Here is a 17,335-nt window from a genome sequence, read left to right as displayed (position 1 = left end):
TTATGGAATATAAATTCAAGTTCCCGAAACATTTCCATTTACTCCTTAATAAATTTATCTGTTTATTGGAATAGGATCTAACTAGATAATACCGCTTATTAGCATATTTTGCAGGTCAAAGAATATTTTTTTTACAATTTACTAAAAATTTAAATTATGTTTGGTATTATGGTTTGTCGTCAACGGCCGGTAGTGCTGGATTAGATATTATTAGGGTAATAAATATTTATTACTTTGTTAGGAATACCAATTCGATCTTTAGCATAGCCGACAAATGCATGGGTCATAAAATAATTTTTATTTGTCTACACAAAGGCACTGTTGCCTGTTATAAAATTGTTAGAAGCAGTTTAGTTAGAATTCACTCAGAGAGTACCTACTTGTTTGCAAGATGAAATTATGGCTTTGTTAAATTCGAAAAGAAGAGAAAAGAACAAGAATGTAACAATCCATTTCTTGACGCCAATAAAACTTCTATTCAACCAATGGATTAAGGATGACCACACGGATTAACAACGAAAAAGCTATAATTACCAATAATTTCTCAAGAAAAAAAAAGTAATTTTGTTATATAAGTATGCATTTTAATAAGAAAATATTTACATATCTACATATTGCATACATTTCATATTAATTATATAATGTATTCATTCACAGACATGTAATGTAATTTGGTATTTAACACATACATAGATAAGTACTAGTTACACTACTGTATTATTGACGTAAAAAGACCTAAAACCATTTACATACACTGAATATGTAGGTACATATAATATGATATACATATTGGCATAGTATGTAATAAAACTACATATTGGTATAGTATGTAAAACTACACATTGGCACAGTATGTAAATAATATTATTACGTATATTCGGTAACACTTATTTCGACTAGCCACCAATGATCGGTTATTAGAATATCCCGGTTATAAGAATATTTTTGCCTTGCACAAAGGCTATTCCAATAAGCGGGTTCGACTGTATTTTTGGATGTGAGAGGTGGCATTCGGATTTCTGCAGATAAAGTTAGGTGACACCTTCAGTAATAATAATTGACTTATGCTCCTTCTCAAATATGCCCGGAACATTAATAAAAAAATTAAAATATTTAAAAATTTTGAAAAACATCGATTTTTTTGAAGATATTCTTCTTTAGCGACGAATCGATCGAGGGTAAAATTTGATTTACCACGCGCATGCGCACACCGACAGTATGGTATTAGTGGTTAGACGGGCTCTGATTGGGTGTTGAAATTTTGAAATGATCTGTCAATAATTGTTCAATATGGAGATTATCGGTAAACAAAAATATTGTATAATATTAGTTTTTATTGATGTGTGGACAGAAATAAAATCAAATTTAAAATTATAGTGACTTTAATAGTTTTGAAAAGCCGCAGGTACGTAATTCTAAATGTTTGAGTTGGAAATACCTAATAGTTTCAATACCTATCTATTAGGAAAATGTAAACAAAATAATGTAGTTACCTATTACTAGGCAATGCTTTAATTTACATAATCTGATTACGAACAAACTTTCTAAAAATCTTCATCTCATATATCGTTTTCTTACTCTATATTTTGTTGTATTTTATTTCGACAAAAATCAAACTAATAATTTTATTAAATTCATATAAATTTATGGTGTAAACGTTTAGTTTGTGTATATTCCCACATGACGTACAAGCGGATGTGGTCTAGTTTGAAATGCCGTCAGCTTTCGTACAGCGCGGTAGACGTGAAGTGAGTTCGAGCCCCAAGCAAGTTATTATTTTTTTATTTTTTTTTATAGATTTTATGATTGTAAGTATATTATTATATCATTTTTGAAGATATTCTTCTTTTTTGAAAGTGGTAGATAAGAAAGTTTGATTTTTAAATAAAATAAGTACAAATAACCTTTTAAGTATATTTACTTCGTTTAAATTACCTATAATAGAAGAATATCTTCTTTTGTGCGTACAAAGTACACACGCATTCTTTTTTTTTGCTTTCTTTGCTTATAACTTTAAAACGGTTCGTTTTGGAACAAAGTCGTACAGAAATAAAATAAAGATAATTGAATTTTGTATGACATACGACTGGTCAAAAATTTCTTAAGGTATTACCTTTTCTGCACTATAGCAATAAATACAAAATAAGGGGGCAAAATACGCCTGTTGATTTTCAATGTTTCTTATTCACTTTGGTGGCACTTAGAATCTTATTAATTCGCTTAGAAAATTCTAATAACTTACTTAAATGGTCTACCAAATTTTATTAAAATCGACCTAATAGATTTTGCATAATAAATTTGCAATCTAAATGATTTTAAAAAAGTTCAAATTTTTTAAAATCTTTCTGAACAAAAAGTAGACCATTTTGAAGTTGGCTAATTTTTTTACATATAAAGAGGTGTTCTACCTATCTACTACACTTTACAGAATTAAAATCGGATTATTTAAGGGGCCTCAGCAATGTTTTAAAATTATAATCAATTTTTTGGCTTATAAACAAATAGCTTTGTTTAATAATAAATAAATTAATTTTTAGCAATGCAAATAATTAAAACCTACGTAGCATGCATTAAAACGCATGTATCAGGCACGGGCAACACTATGGGTTTATAGCTTTGTTTAACAATAAAAAAAAAATTTAGCAATGAAAATAATCAAAGCCGATATAATTTGTCTTAAACTTTCAAATGCTGTCAGCAGAATTGCTATTTTATATTTTGTTCAAAAGTTATTTTCGTTCAAAAATTGCAATTTTTCGATTTTTTTTATGTTCCACCGCGTTTATCTCGAAAGTTATGCATCCTACGAAAAAAATTGTAAGAACATTTTTTGCTTAGAATTACCCAAGAAATACAAAAAAATGTTTTATTTTGCGAAATCTTTGTATGTTCTAGTTTTTGTTGTTCGAGATTTTTAAAAAAATTTAATTATTTAAAAAAAGTTTAGATCGAAAAATTATTATGCATAATCTAGTAAGTCAATTTTAATGAAATTTGGTGGACGGTGTTAGCACATTACAAAAATTTTCTAAGCAAATTAGGAAGGTTCCAAGTGTAACCTAAGTGATGGAAAACATTGAATAAGGACAGGCTTGTTTTGCCCCTTATTTTATATTTATTGCTATTTTGCAGCAAGGGTGTTAAATTAAGACATTTTTAACCAATCGTATATAATACTTTAATTATATTTGTTTTATTCCTATACGACTTATAATATAATCACATACGTGAGACATCCCAAAATAAGGTTCAAGAGGTCGCCCACCTGAAAAGTGGTCCAATTTTTTTTAACACTTTTTTTAATCAAATTGCAAAAATCAATATTTTTGGCCCGTACAAATTTTTGTTAGGGTTTTTGGACTATTCTGGACAAAAAAAGTCTCTTGTAATTTTTCTCTAAAGTTGATAGTTTTAGAGTTATTAACAATTTAAAATTGAAAAAAACGAAAAATGGCGATTTTCAAGGCTTAATAAATTATCATACAGAAGTAAAAAACTTCATTTGTACAATGGTATAAAAAGTTTATTAAAAACTATTGAAAGTCATCCAAAAGGATCTGCAAAACGTTTTCGATCTAGATCAGATCATCTTCAGTGCGTTCTGCCTAGTACATGTTACTAGCAACCTTATGAAAATGGTGACATCGAGAAATATGGTTTACATTTTAAATCTATAATATTTATAGCGACTCCAAGTCGATGTTAAAGGATTAATTTATATGTTAGGAGGTTCTTGACAGTTCAATGGACACAGACCAAAAAAAAAAAAATTTTCTCAGTCGCAAAAAGAGGTGACTTTGAAAGGGTTGGTAAAGGTGGTTTTTGCATGTTATTACAAGATTTAATTGTCAATAGCTCACTCAATTTTTGCCGTAGAAAAATTTTTTGCCAACCAGTTTCTTGGAAATTAAATAAGCTACAATTTTACATTCAACTATTTTTCGTATCGCTGACGCCAATCTTTCTATTTTGAAGAAAATGCAATTTTTTTTCAAACTACAAAACTTCGTTATTCGCTTTTAATTCCATTTTTTTAAAAACTAATTACTCTAAGCTGGTCAAACTTAGGATGGTGATTAGGGGGTCGCTTCCGGTCACTTTTTCGCTAAAAAAATAGGGACTGACATTCTTTTCATTATTAGTAACTTTATTTTTGAGCTAGATACATTTTTTATTTGTGAAAATAGATATTTTTAAATACTTTAAATTAGTTTGAATAAATTATCTTCGGAAAATGCATAGTTTTCCCGTATTTTGACTTTGAAACTACAATATTTAGCATTTGACGACCAAGAGCTAACATATAATAAAGTATAGCTCGATTACTATTGGTCTTAAAGAAAATAAAAAAAAAAACGGTTTTGTTTATTTTTTCAAAAGATACATTTTTGTTAAGTAAAGTTGTTTTGATAAAACGAAAACTTTTGGAGTTATTAGCAGAAAACTTATTAAAAACATTTAATTTTTCGATATAAAACTAATACTTTCGATAGCGAATAAATCGAAAATTATTAATTAAAAAAAAATGTATAGAACGGTTTTTGCTTAAGAATAATTGTTTTACCAACTTTTGCGGTCAAAATATAATAAAAAATGTCCACCCCCGAGATAGGGTGGCAACCACCCCCATTGTAAATTAACCCGCCATTACACGCGCTATGAGGGAATCCCTCACCATGTTTGTTTATAACCAATGAAATTGTGTAAAGTAATACGATAACCTTAAGCACCCAGGAATGCATTTAGCATGGTTCATGAGAGGGTATGAAAAAGTTATAGAATATTTCAGGCGGTCAGTGTGCTGTGTGATAGTTGAAAGAAGAGACATCCCTCTTCAAGTGAGGGAATTCCTCACTGCGCGTGCAATCACGGTGAAATCACGTTTCTGTTATCTTAAAGAAACTTTTAGGTTTTTATTTAATATTTAGGTAGGTTTAATTAAAATATTATTGTTTGGATTAGGTTAGGAACAGTGGCACACCGAGCGGGGGGTTTGGGGGTTAAAATCCCACCCAGAGTATATAGAAATATATATAAAAGAAAGTAGGAAAATGTAACTTGTCTTTCACAAATAATACAAAAAACTCGGTGCCCAAGCAAACCCCCCTCCCCGCAGAGGAAAATTCTAGGTGTGCTACTGGTTAAGAACCCATTTTTAAATTTATCTATTCTAATTGGGAAATAAGCCACAATTTAACTTGAAAAATTGATTTTATTGACGTTTCGAGCTCCACGTCGGACGTCGTTATCAAAATACAAAATATTAATAGTTAATTACATAAATGCCACAAAGCAATAAGTTCAGAACAGTTGTTAATTTTAATTGGTATTTTTAGTAAAATGAATTCGCTTAAAGAACGTTAATTTCTTCAGTGGCTTGCTGAAATTGAAAATTAAGAAAACTTGCTTTTGATCTATATTATTTTTACTTTTGTTTTGTTAAATTAATAAAAAAAATTGGTTTACGAGACTTTCTATAATATGTGAGTACAACCCATTTTATATTTATACATGTTGACATTCATTCTTCCTCGAAATAAGTCGAAGTTATGTAAGTGAGGGCGACGCTCATACGCGTGCAACCACGTCACAATAGAAGACGCGTGTAACGGCGGGTAAAAGCGCCTTTCGGCATAACATAGATTTTGATCCTTGGACTATCCACTACTTATTCTCAAATTTTCAAGCAAATCGATCCATTCTGTAAAAATTGCAAAGTTTCGTAGTATTTTAAGATTCATTACTTGGACTATGAAGTACAACGCTCTGATCTCGAAAAAGTTCCACAACTTTTTTTAGTGTATAAATAAAATCGCCGATTTGCAGCATAACTACTCGATTTAGAGCTACACGTCCCCACAGCTCATCTCCGCATCCTTCTCTTACTCTCACCGTTGTTCACTTCATTCTCGATATCATCACAGGGCGGAATATACACCTATCTAAACATGTTACCCTACACCCCAACGCATCCTTCCGAAAACTTGAGCTTTTTTATTCCGAGCACAAAAGTAAAAACACACGTAGGCCCAAAAGAGCAATAAACCCTTTGGTGTAATACGCCTTTAGCCCTAAACTAAACCAGTGACGTACGAAATTGTATTTATTGTTGGAATAATACAAGGAATGTTACTTTTCAGAGGGTGTACATTTCTGATTTTTATTTCTTTTTATATTCTTGTATCTAATTCATGGCTATATTTCACATCTTCAATTATTATTAGATTATTACAGCTTACTCTAAGTCTATTTCCTCTTCTTGGTCGTTTATCTCGAAGATTTCCGGATATCACTATAGTATGCGATCTACCCCGAGGATGTGACCTGCCTGTCCATATAGCTCCATTATAGTGTGCGATTTACTGATCGCAATTGAAAAATTTGCACAAAATAATGAAATGCAAGAAAACTCTTTAAAAAAAACATGTATTCACAAATAATAAACATTTCGTTAAAATTAATAAATAATAAATGTAAAATAAAAGTGTAATAATTTAGAAATAAAATTCACCTTATCTAAATATTTACAAAAAGAATTATATGTAAAGTAATTATTTACAAATCGATACAGCCTCATTATGATTAAAAAAAAATCATGCACCTTAATTTAAGTGAGAAAAGCAGTCAAAAGTTTTAGCTTAAAAAGTCATGCAGGTAACCTAACCAAGGTTAAAAAATATCCTGTCTCGCTATCGCTCACTCTGAAAACTTTCACATGCGTGCCTTAAAATTGTACTTTTAACACTTATATCATAATAATATGTATTACGTATTACGTGCCTTAAACGTGTACTTTTAACACTTATGTCATAAATAACTGTTATGATATAAGTGTTAAAAGTACAATTTTAAGGCACGCATGTAAAAGTTTGCAATTCACATGAGTGCCTTAAAAATGTACTTTTCAAAACGTATATCATACAATATTTTCTCTACAACCGTGTTAAAAATGCAATTTTTAGCACTCTATAGGAGCGTTAAAGATGCTACTTTAAAGCACTAGTGCTTTAAAAATTTTAAGGCACTGCAGTTAAAAGTGAATTGTCAAATTGTAAAACGTCAAAATATTTATATTTTATTTATTAACATTAATATTAATAGTACAACTTGCGCAATTTGAAAAAGGTAGTTTAATTTTTTTTAAAATTTAATTTAAACTGTATTATTGCATTTTTAACGCGTTTGTAGAAAAAAATATTAAAATTTGTTAGAATATACAACAATAAAAGTAAGATGCCATTCTATAGTTGTTATGATTTACGTATTGACAGTATAGGCAGTTTTGATGTAATGTCAAGAAAAATATAAAAATGGAATGTCAGTCAAGTTTAAGTAAAAGTTTTTATAGATATTGTCCTGTAATTGAGAATGAATAAATTATAATTGTTGATATATACGACGTTTGTAGAAAAAAATTATTATTTAAGTAGTGCTACATTAAAGAAAAAAAAATACAATTAAAAATGCTGCGTTTACGCAACGTTGGGAACTAGTGGGTAAAATAAACAAAGGAAACAACAGCATTATAAAAATATTGAAAGCGTAATTTTTATTTTCTTTTATCTAATATCTTTATATATAATCAAAATTCAAAGATAAAGTAATATATTTACACACTTGGAATAACGATCTTTATTGAGAAAGCTCCCCTTCGGCTACGACCGTGAGTAACCCTCATCCCTTGTGCCCTACACCGCAAAGAAATGGTGATAGCGCGGAGATCACGGCGGGCGTAAATCACTCCTCTGTATATGGAGATTTACGCCTCTGGCGACATTTACTTCACGCCATCCTTTTGAATAATACCCTAACCAATATTCAATACAACACACACATCTTTATAAAGTATATACTACTTCCACTGCTTCTCCCTCTTTTACCTAGAGACTGCTTTTCAAGTATTATATCGGGTTAATTTTCAAGTTCGTTTTTAAAATTTTTGCGCAAAATATTTAATCAATTTTTTATGAAAGTTATGTACAGCTGCGGCTATTGAATCGTTTACACACTTACATAACTAGTAGCCGATTTTTTTATTTTTACCTCGTTCAAACACACCATTTACGTCAAAGTTACGTTAATTTCCATTGATGGAACCAAGAATATGTTGGTTCAAATTAAAAAATTAAAATAAAAGGTAAATAAATAAAAAATCCACAAGGAAAAACTTTTTTCTACAACCACTATTCAAAGTGCACTTTTCTGCACGGTTTTATGTTAGCAAACTTGATATTTTCTCATAGTATAAGATATTTGACATTAGTGTGCAGAAAAGTGACGTTTCTGTGCCGCAAAGTGACGTTTCTGTGCCGCAAAGTTCTTTTCTGCACAGTTGACTACCTCATTCTGAGTAACGTTATATTCTGTTTACATCCGTGGACTATACCGCATTCTGAGTAACGTTATATTCTGTTTACATCCGTGGTTAAACTTTAGACAAATATATAACCTATAAGACAATTATTATATTTAACTATAGCATAGAAACTAAATTATGGATGTTACAACTGTTTTATTTTACAATTTTATTCTTATTAAACATTTTATAATTATCAAATAACCAATAAGGATTTAGCAACCTGTGCAAGAGACGTCGAATGAAGTAGGTTTTGTGTAAATCCGTGACTGCATAAATATAATGTCAATAATGTGTAATAATTGTTTAAATTTAAACAAATTAAGGCAGTGCATTAATTTTTTAACTGATTTCTGTGCAATTTATTTAGGTATAAGGAATTTAAATTGATTAGTAGGTATTAATTAAATACAGTTTAAAATTTATCACATAGGTACCTATTATAATTAATCGTCGTTTGGAAATTGTGATTTTTATTTTTAGGAAAAACTGTGCTTGTAGAAAAAGTATAGTGTGAAACACGTGCAGAAAGGTAATTTCTCACTCGTTTGAATTGCGGCACTCGCTTGCGCTCGTACCGCAACTTTTCAAACTCGTGATAAATTAGTACCTTTCTGCACTTGTTGCACAATATACTATTCCTGTAGTTAGCTGTATACCATGTGAAAAAAAAACAGTAAAATCCTGTATAAAAGATATATTTAAAAACCCTCAAAAGGGCCACATAAAATTCACATAACTAGTTTTCGACTGGTTTACCCCAGATAGCCTATCTTGGTGAAAGGGTATGGAAGCATAAGTAGGTTTGGTAGTCGAATTTCGAACATTATCAAAAGATCAGTAGACAACATCCAAATTTCCTTTAAAGTATCCAACAACTTAGGACAATCTCTATCTAATTCCAAAGATGGCATCAATTACATAAATTGTAGTGGTGTTTGTAGACTACAATGTTCTGACTGTGATGCTACTTACATAGGAAGAACTTGTAGATCACTTGTTTCTCGCTGTCTTGAACACACCAAAAGAGAGAACACCTCTACCTTTTCACAACATCTCGAACAAAAAAACCATACGTTGAATATCCCAGATGATGTTGCTCTACTTCACAACATCCCACAGAAAAACTTCTTAAAATTAGACTTGTACGAGGACCTAGAAATAATCAAAGAAAAACAAAAAAAGTCCGAATTGTGTCAACCGCAATGTTTCGTTCAATCGGGACTTCCAACCACTCCATTGACAACTTTTTTCTTAATACATTTACAATATTTATTTTCACCTCACTTCAACTGCTTCATTCTCATTCACACTTAAAATAATTTATCTGTTACTAGTCACAATAATCCTTTTGTCATCTTCAACCATCTCACCAATTTTATCCATTCATAACATACATATAAATTACTGATATCATCATTCGCAAATATCCATTTAAAACCAATTTTCATCTGCGCACAATCCACCACTATATTTCTACATATGACTATTATCACCATACCTACTCCATCTGTCATCACCAACATATAATACTCATCTTTAGCCAAACCAAATCAACAGTTTAATTTTTTCTTTCTGGGTCTCGTTCTTGTTCCTTTTTCACTAATTTCCTCACAGACATCTCATACCCCCCAGCCCCTACTGTCATCATCCTATTACGGTTTTGGTTTTTGGACCCTTAGGGATCCGGGCAGCCTGCGATGCCTTTAGGAAATAGTCGCCTCAGTTTGAGTTTCTTAATGATACATCCCCTAGATTATTTAAGACATTTTTACACCTCAGACACCCCCATTGTGATTTCTTACACACACAAATTCCAACAGCTACTAATAAGTTAAATAAATTCGATAACTTTAAATCACCACAAAATTGCTTTTTTAAATCTTAGATCTCTTGATAATAAGATTTTATTACTGCATTTAGTTGTCGAACATAAAATTTCTGTGTAATGTGGTTTGCCTAACTAGTTCCACTTACAGTTTACGTGAATACATTTTTACTATAACAACTAGTTTAATGAATTTTAAATGATAATTTTCACAATGGAGTGTGTTGTTACACCATTTCTAATTTTAACAATCTGCATACCTTACTTTTAAATATGACAGGTTATTTTTTTAACTACCTGTGGAACTGTCGTTTGTCTTGTCATCGTTCCGAGGTTCTCAACCATTTCATTTTCACTTGCCGTCTCACTTCCAACATGTGAACAAGTCATATCTAGATCTCAGATGTTACCTAAGGCAAATTAGAAAATATTTTAAACATCCAGGCTTAAGGTAGCATTTTAAAACAATGTTTTCTTGACGGACTACTTTTACTGGGCTTTGACCCACATATTTTTGTATAATACTATCTTGGTGGTTAGCATGTACATTGCACGTGAGTATAACCGACTATTTTTTAACCCTAGTCAAAATTTCAACATCTTTGCTTTTTTATCAGGTTATATTCATTTTAGGTAAGCACTGATGATGACTGGTAAACCAGTCGAAAACTAGTTATGTGAATTTGATGTGGCCCTTTTGAGGGTTTTTAATATACCTTTTATACAGGATTTTACTGTTTTTTTTGTAAATAATTAGATCAAGAAATAAATCAAAATAAATGTAAAAACCGCAGCTGTACATTGTGTATGAGATTCATGATCAACCCGTGCGCGTCAACTCCAGGATATAGGTCTCCTTCAACTCTTTTCATCTGTTCCTGTCCAGTTACTGTTTCTGTCAGTTACTCAAAGCACGCTTCAATCGTCGGTCCATATGGTTGGTGGGCGTCCTATGTTCTGTAGTGTTTCTTCTCGTGGCCTCCACTCGATAATACGTTTTGTTCATCGGTTGTCTCATAATCTGGCGACGTGTCCAGCCCAATTACACGTTAGGGACGCGATTCTTCCGACAGCGTCTGTTATTTTTGTTCCGTGGCGTATTTCTTCGTTTGGGATTCGGTCTCTCAGGGTGACACCCAACATCTGGAGCTCCATAGCCCTCTGAGTTACGCGAATCTTGTTCACTACCTTTTTTGTTGGTGTTAATGTTTCCGCTACATAAGTGAACATTGGCAACACACAATTGGTAAAGACTTTCCTTTTTAGGCATATGGGCAAGTCCGATTTAAATACAAATTTCAATTAAACAAACGCTGCCCAGGCTAACTCTATGTGATGTGGGAGCTCCCAATGTGAGACTTGTCATGTCTGGTTATCTCTGCCGAACCGAATTTGATGTCCCAAGTACTTATAAGATGCAGTCTGCTCAATATCCCTTTCATCAACAACAATATTACGATTTAGCACCGGAGTAGTCATTAATTGTGTCTTGTTTATGTTAATCTTTAGTCCGACCTCTACAGAAACGTGATATAATTCGTTTAAAATTTTTATTGCATTATCCATATTAAGTCGGACCATAACCCACCTATTGCAAAATTAGACTCAGACTAAAGAAGATTGATGAAAAACAACTGAATACCGTAATTTAAACGGATGTAATATGGACCAGGCACTTGGAAATTAGCATACAGTTTTCCAATTCGTATAAGACAAATTTCTCAATCCACCAAAAATAAAGAAAAAATCGTGGATGACAAATGAGATTTTAGATATTTATGATTGACGATTGAAGCAAAAGTACAAAGATTAGGACACAAAATTATATAAAAGGATAGACAAAGAGATCAAATAAGCAATCAGAATAACTAAAGGTACATGGTTAAGAGAATGTATTCCAACATAAACGCGATTTATTCAATATGCACAAAAAAGTTAAAGAAGCTGAAGGCTTGTACAATCCTAGTTGACTGTTTTTCAGAAAATCAGGATAAACCACTATTAAGGGTGGAAGAGATATTAGACATTTGGAAGAAATATGTGGAAGTTTACGTGGAAACATTTAGAGGTGAAAGACAGGATAGCATTGAAGACACAGAATGCCAAACATGACCATCGATTACCATTGAAGTCACTATTAGCAATACTAAGGGCGGTAAAGCCGTAGGGTCTCATAGGTTTTGTGCAAAAAATATGCGAATAATTAGCCTATAGAGCCACTTAGTCAAAATATTTTGAAAACTGATACAGAGCACAATATAGGTAGCTATAAAAAATGCGAAGAGCAAGTGTCATGAAAAAAAAATTGAATTGCAAGATGCCTTAGGCACCCGAGAGGCACTTCTTGCTGTCTAAGTATTTATACAGAGGTACAGGAATGGTCCATCCTTAGGCTGGGCAGCGTATGGCAGACTAAGAGACGTGTTCAAGTAAAACATCCCAATAAAGCTAAAAAGAAAAACATTTAACCAGTGTGTACTTCCGGTGCTCACTTATGGAGCTGAAACGTTGACATTGACTAAAGCATCAATAAGAAAATTACGAGTAACACAACGAGAAATGGAAATAATGGAAAGATCCATGCTTATTCTAACTTTGAGAGACAGAATACGGAATGATGAAATTACGGCGAAGAACTGGATTGGAAGACATGATAAAACTTATTACGAAGTTAAAATGAAAATGGTCAGGACACGTTGCAAGACAGAGAGACAACAGATGGACAAAGAAGGTTTTAGACTGACGGCCAAGAGCAGACAAGCGAAGTAGTGGAAAACCACCTTCCAGATGGGCGGACGACATTAAAAATATAGCGACAAACTGGATTGCAGCTGCGCAGGACAGAAAAGAGTGGAAACATCTTGAGGAGGCTTTTGTCCGACACTGGACAAATTTGGCTGTGTAATGATGATGATAGGAATGGTAACTGTGACGTATGCATTTGTTTTATTCATTACAATAACGCATTTAAATGAAGTAAAATATGATAAGCAAATAACCGTTTGTGAAAGAAGCGGGCGTGAAAGAAGAGACCAAAACGGACGCATGGGGATGGTAACTGCATATCCTCGTCTTTTTTATTTTTCAGATTTATTGTTTAGATCTGGGACTTCTCATTTCTTTCAATCATTTATAATTTATATTACAGCCAAACTGCCAACATTAAAGTGGATGATCTCCATAGATAGATGGATGAGACAGGGATGCATTCTGTCCCCGGTATTAATAAATAATAACATCTCTGAACATATTTTCGAGCATGCATTGAGATAACTACAGGAAGGCATACGTATTAGTCAACGGAGTGCTTCTATACAATATTAGATTCCTAATTCGCTTAGAAAATTTTTGTAATGTGATAAAACTGTCCACCAAATTTCATTAAAATTGACTACTAGATTTTGCATAATAATTTTGCAATCTAAACTTCTTTAAAAAATTGAAATTTTTTAAAATCTTGCACAACAAAAACTAGGACACACAAAGATTTGTCAATGTTTTTACATATAAAGAAGCACTCCACCTATCTAATGCACCTTACAGAATTCAAATTGGATTATGTAAGCAGCCTCAGCAATGTTTTAAAGTTATAAACAATTTTTTGGCTTATAAACAAATTCGTGCTGTGTCCAGGAGGGGGTGCTACGGGCTCCTTTATTTAGATGGACTTACCCAAGTTTTTTTTATGTATTTTGACCCGTAGAACACGAATATTTGGGTAACAGTTGATCCGGATGTCGATAAGATTGTTATAAACAAAGAACTTAAGGAAATACATAACATCGATTTTTCGCAAAATAAAACATTTTTTTGTATTTCTTGGGTAATTCTAAGGAAAAAATGTTCTTACAAGTTTTTTCGTAGGATGCATAGTTTTCGAGATAAACGCGGTGGAACATTCAAAAAATCGAAAAATTGCAATTTTTGAACGAGAATAACTATTGATTAAAAAATAAAATAGCAATTCTGCTCACAGCATTTGAAAATTTAAGTCAAATTATACCGGTTTTAATTATTTGCATTGCTAAAAATTAATTTTTTTATTATTAAACACAGCTATATTTTTATAAGCCAAAAATTGTTTATAAATTTAAAACATTGCTGAGGCCCCTTAGATAATCGGATTTTAATTATATAAAGTGTATTAGAGAGGTAGAGCACCTCTTTATATGTTAAAAATTAGCGAACTTCTAAATGGTATTATTCTTTTTGTTCAGAACCTTTTTAAGAAATTTGAACTTTTTTAAAAATTATTATGCAAAAGCTATTGAGTCGATTTTATTGAAATTTGGTACACCATTTAAGTAAGTTATAAGAATTTTCTAAGCAAATTATTGAGGTTCTAAGTGCCACCAAAGTGATTAAGAAACATTGAATAACAACAGGCGTATTTTGCCCCCTTATTTTGTATTTATTGCTATATTGCAGAAAAGGTTATACCTTAAGACATTTTTGACCAGTCGTATGTCATACAAAATTCAATTATATTTATTTTATTTCTGTACGACTTTGTTCCAAAACGAACCGTTTTAAAGTTATAAGCAAAGAAAGCAGAAAAAAAATCGATGTTTTTAGAAATTTTTAAATATTTTAATTTTTTTATTAATGTTCCGGGCATATTTGAGAAGGAGCATAAGTCAATTATTATTACTGAAAATGTCACCTAACTTTATCTGCAAAAATCTGAATGCCACCTCTCACATCCAAAAATACACGTTTTTTTACAGATTAGTCCTGGTCTAATTATGATGACGACGCAATAGTCTTGGTAGCTAGCTTAGATGTTTTATAGAAATTTATTAATTTAACGTTATATTATTAGTTGCCCACCTTTAGACGTAATGGAGTAAAATTGTCACAGGAAAATTTTATAAAACAAGTACCACAAGTACTACAATTTTATAAAATTGTCCTGTCATAGTGGCAGTTGTCAAACTGCTCCGATACGTCTTAAGGTGGGAAACTACCATTATATTGTAAATTTATAGGTTTCTATTGATAATTTCTCATCTCTACTAGTTTCATCTCCTTTTCTTTTACAACGTATTATGTTTTCCGACTTTGGCTTTATTTTGCTGGTTATTAACGCACTCATGACAGTCATGACTGTATTGTATTTACGAATTTTAACTTAAGTATAAGAATTTCGTACGTTAACCACCATCCCATAGTGAATATTACTAGTTTCGTATTTGGATATACCGAACAAACTGGTGATTCCCGATTCCTTATTTTTATTCGCCCAGTATTTTAAAAGCACGCAACATTCCATATATCACTTTTAACAATAAACCAATGTCGGATGCGAGGCTAACGAAAAATACAATCTTGACTATTGACGTTGTTCGCCTTAGTTTTAGATTTGAGTTATCTTGTAGATACGTGATTTAGTTAGATTTGTTCGAAAATTTATAAAGTTTTCCTCGTATCAATGTTAGGCGGTATATTCGATCCGTCAATGGAAGTTTTCCTGTATGTGCTACATTCTGAAGATGAAGATGGAAAGAATTAGGTTCTACGATATATTGTAGAATGTACATTTCAATAGAGCTACTACCAGCACCGTGAACCGTGAAATGATAATAAAAAGTAACACTATGTACATATCAGTGTATTTATTATCCATTTTCTAAATTTTAAATTATTTCAAAATGCCATGTTTCGTTAAGTTATCTTCTTATGGACTATCCATTATGGATGTTGCCGAACAACTTGACTATCCTAAAGACATAATAAGAATAGACAACGTATGGTGAGCAAAATAGTATAAAACGGAGCACTTGTGCTACCTGACTAGAGTGGTCTATCTATTTGTATTTACCGCGCGTTCACATTATTCCTTGCTTGCTAACCTTGCTTGCAGCTATTCGGTATGGTCCGGCTATAGACGTATTCAGCCTTTTTCTCAGATTTTGTAGCCAATAATATACTCTTCTTCGTCACCATAACCCATTTTCGTTTACGTCGAAAATACAACTTTGAGCTGTATTACTAGAGAACGGCAGTTCTCGTCAGTGGCGCACACCCACACCCCCCTACACGCGAAACTATATATACACAAAATTTTCGATTTTCTAAATCTGACGGAATTGAAAATTAAGCCTACCCTCATCTTGAGGTTCAGAAAAAGACTCACTTATTCATATATCGACCATCCATTTTGGTCCAAGCGTGTGTATTTTACGGCCCTTCATATTTAGGGTCTGTTTTTCGTTCTCGTCCCCAAAACTCCCAAAAACTTCGAAAATTTAAGTCCGGTCTTTGAGGCTTCTAATAGTACTAATCATTACCTTTCCAACGCATTTAATTTTGATTAATAATACATAAATAAAGAAGACCAACTAAGGTCAATGACTAATTTTAATTAAGGTGGTGAATAGGGGGTTGCTTTCCATCACTTTTTCTCTGAAAAAAATAGGGATGAACATTCTTTTCTTATAAGTTACTTAATTTTTGAGCTAGAGATTATTTTTTTATTTCTGGAGATAGATATTTTTAAATACTTTAAATTAGTTTGAACAAGTTATCCTCGAAAAATGCATAGTTTTCCCGTTTTTTGGCTTTGAGACTACAATATTTAGCATTTGACGAAGAAGAGCTAACATATAATAAAGTATAGCTCGATTACTGTTGGCCTTAAAGAAAATTTAAAAAACAGTTTTGTTTATTTCTCCAAAAGGTACATTTTTGTTACGTCAAATTGTTTTAATAAAACGACAACTTTTGGAGTTTTTAGCACAAAACTTATTAAAAATATTGATTTTTGGATGTAAAACTAACACTTTTGATAGCGAATAAATCGAAAACTATTAATTTTATCAAAAAAATGTATAGAGCGTTTTTTGCTTAGAATGAACGTTTTTACCAACTTTTGCTGTCAAAATATAATAAAAAATTTCTACCCCCGAGATTGGGTGGCGACCATCCCCATGGTAAAAGCTTCTTTTGGCATCATACCTATAGATTTTGATCCTTGGACTAGCTAGTACTTATTCTCAAATTTTCAAGCAAATCCATCCATTCTGTAAAAATTGCGAGGTTCTGTCCTATTTTACGCTTCATTACTTGGACTACTATTACAATCATCTTAGCACACTGAAGAATTTCACAAAAATGATTACCCCAACGAAATCAAAGTTGGAAATAAAAGC

The sequence above is a fragment of the Diabrotica virgifera genome, chromosome 2, assembly GCF_917563875.1.
Source record: "Diabrotica virgifera virgifera chromosome 2, PGI_DIABVI_V3a".
NCBI classification, from domain to species: Eukaryota; Metazoa; Arthropoda; class Insecta; order Coleoptera; family Chrysomelidae; genus Diabrotica; species Diabrotica virgifera.
The sequence above is the reverse complement of the archived record's forward strand: the minus strand, read 5'-3'. Positions refer to the sequence as shown.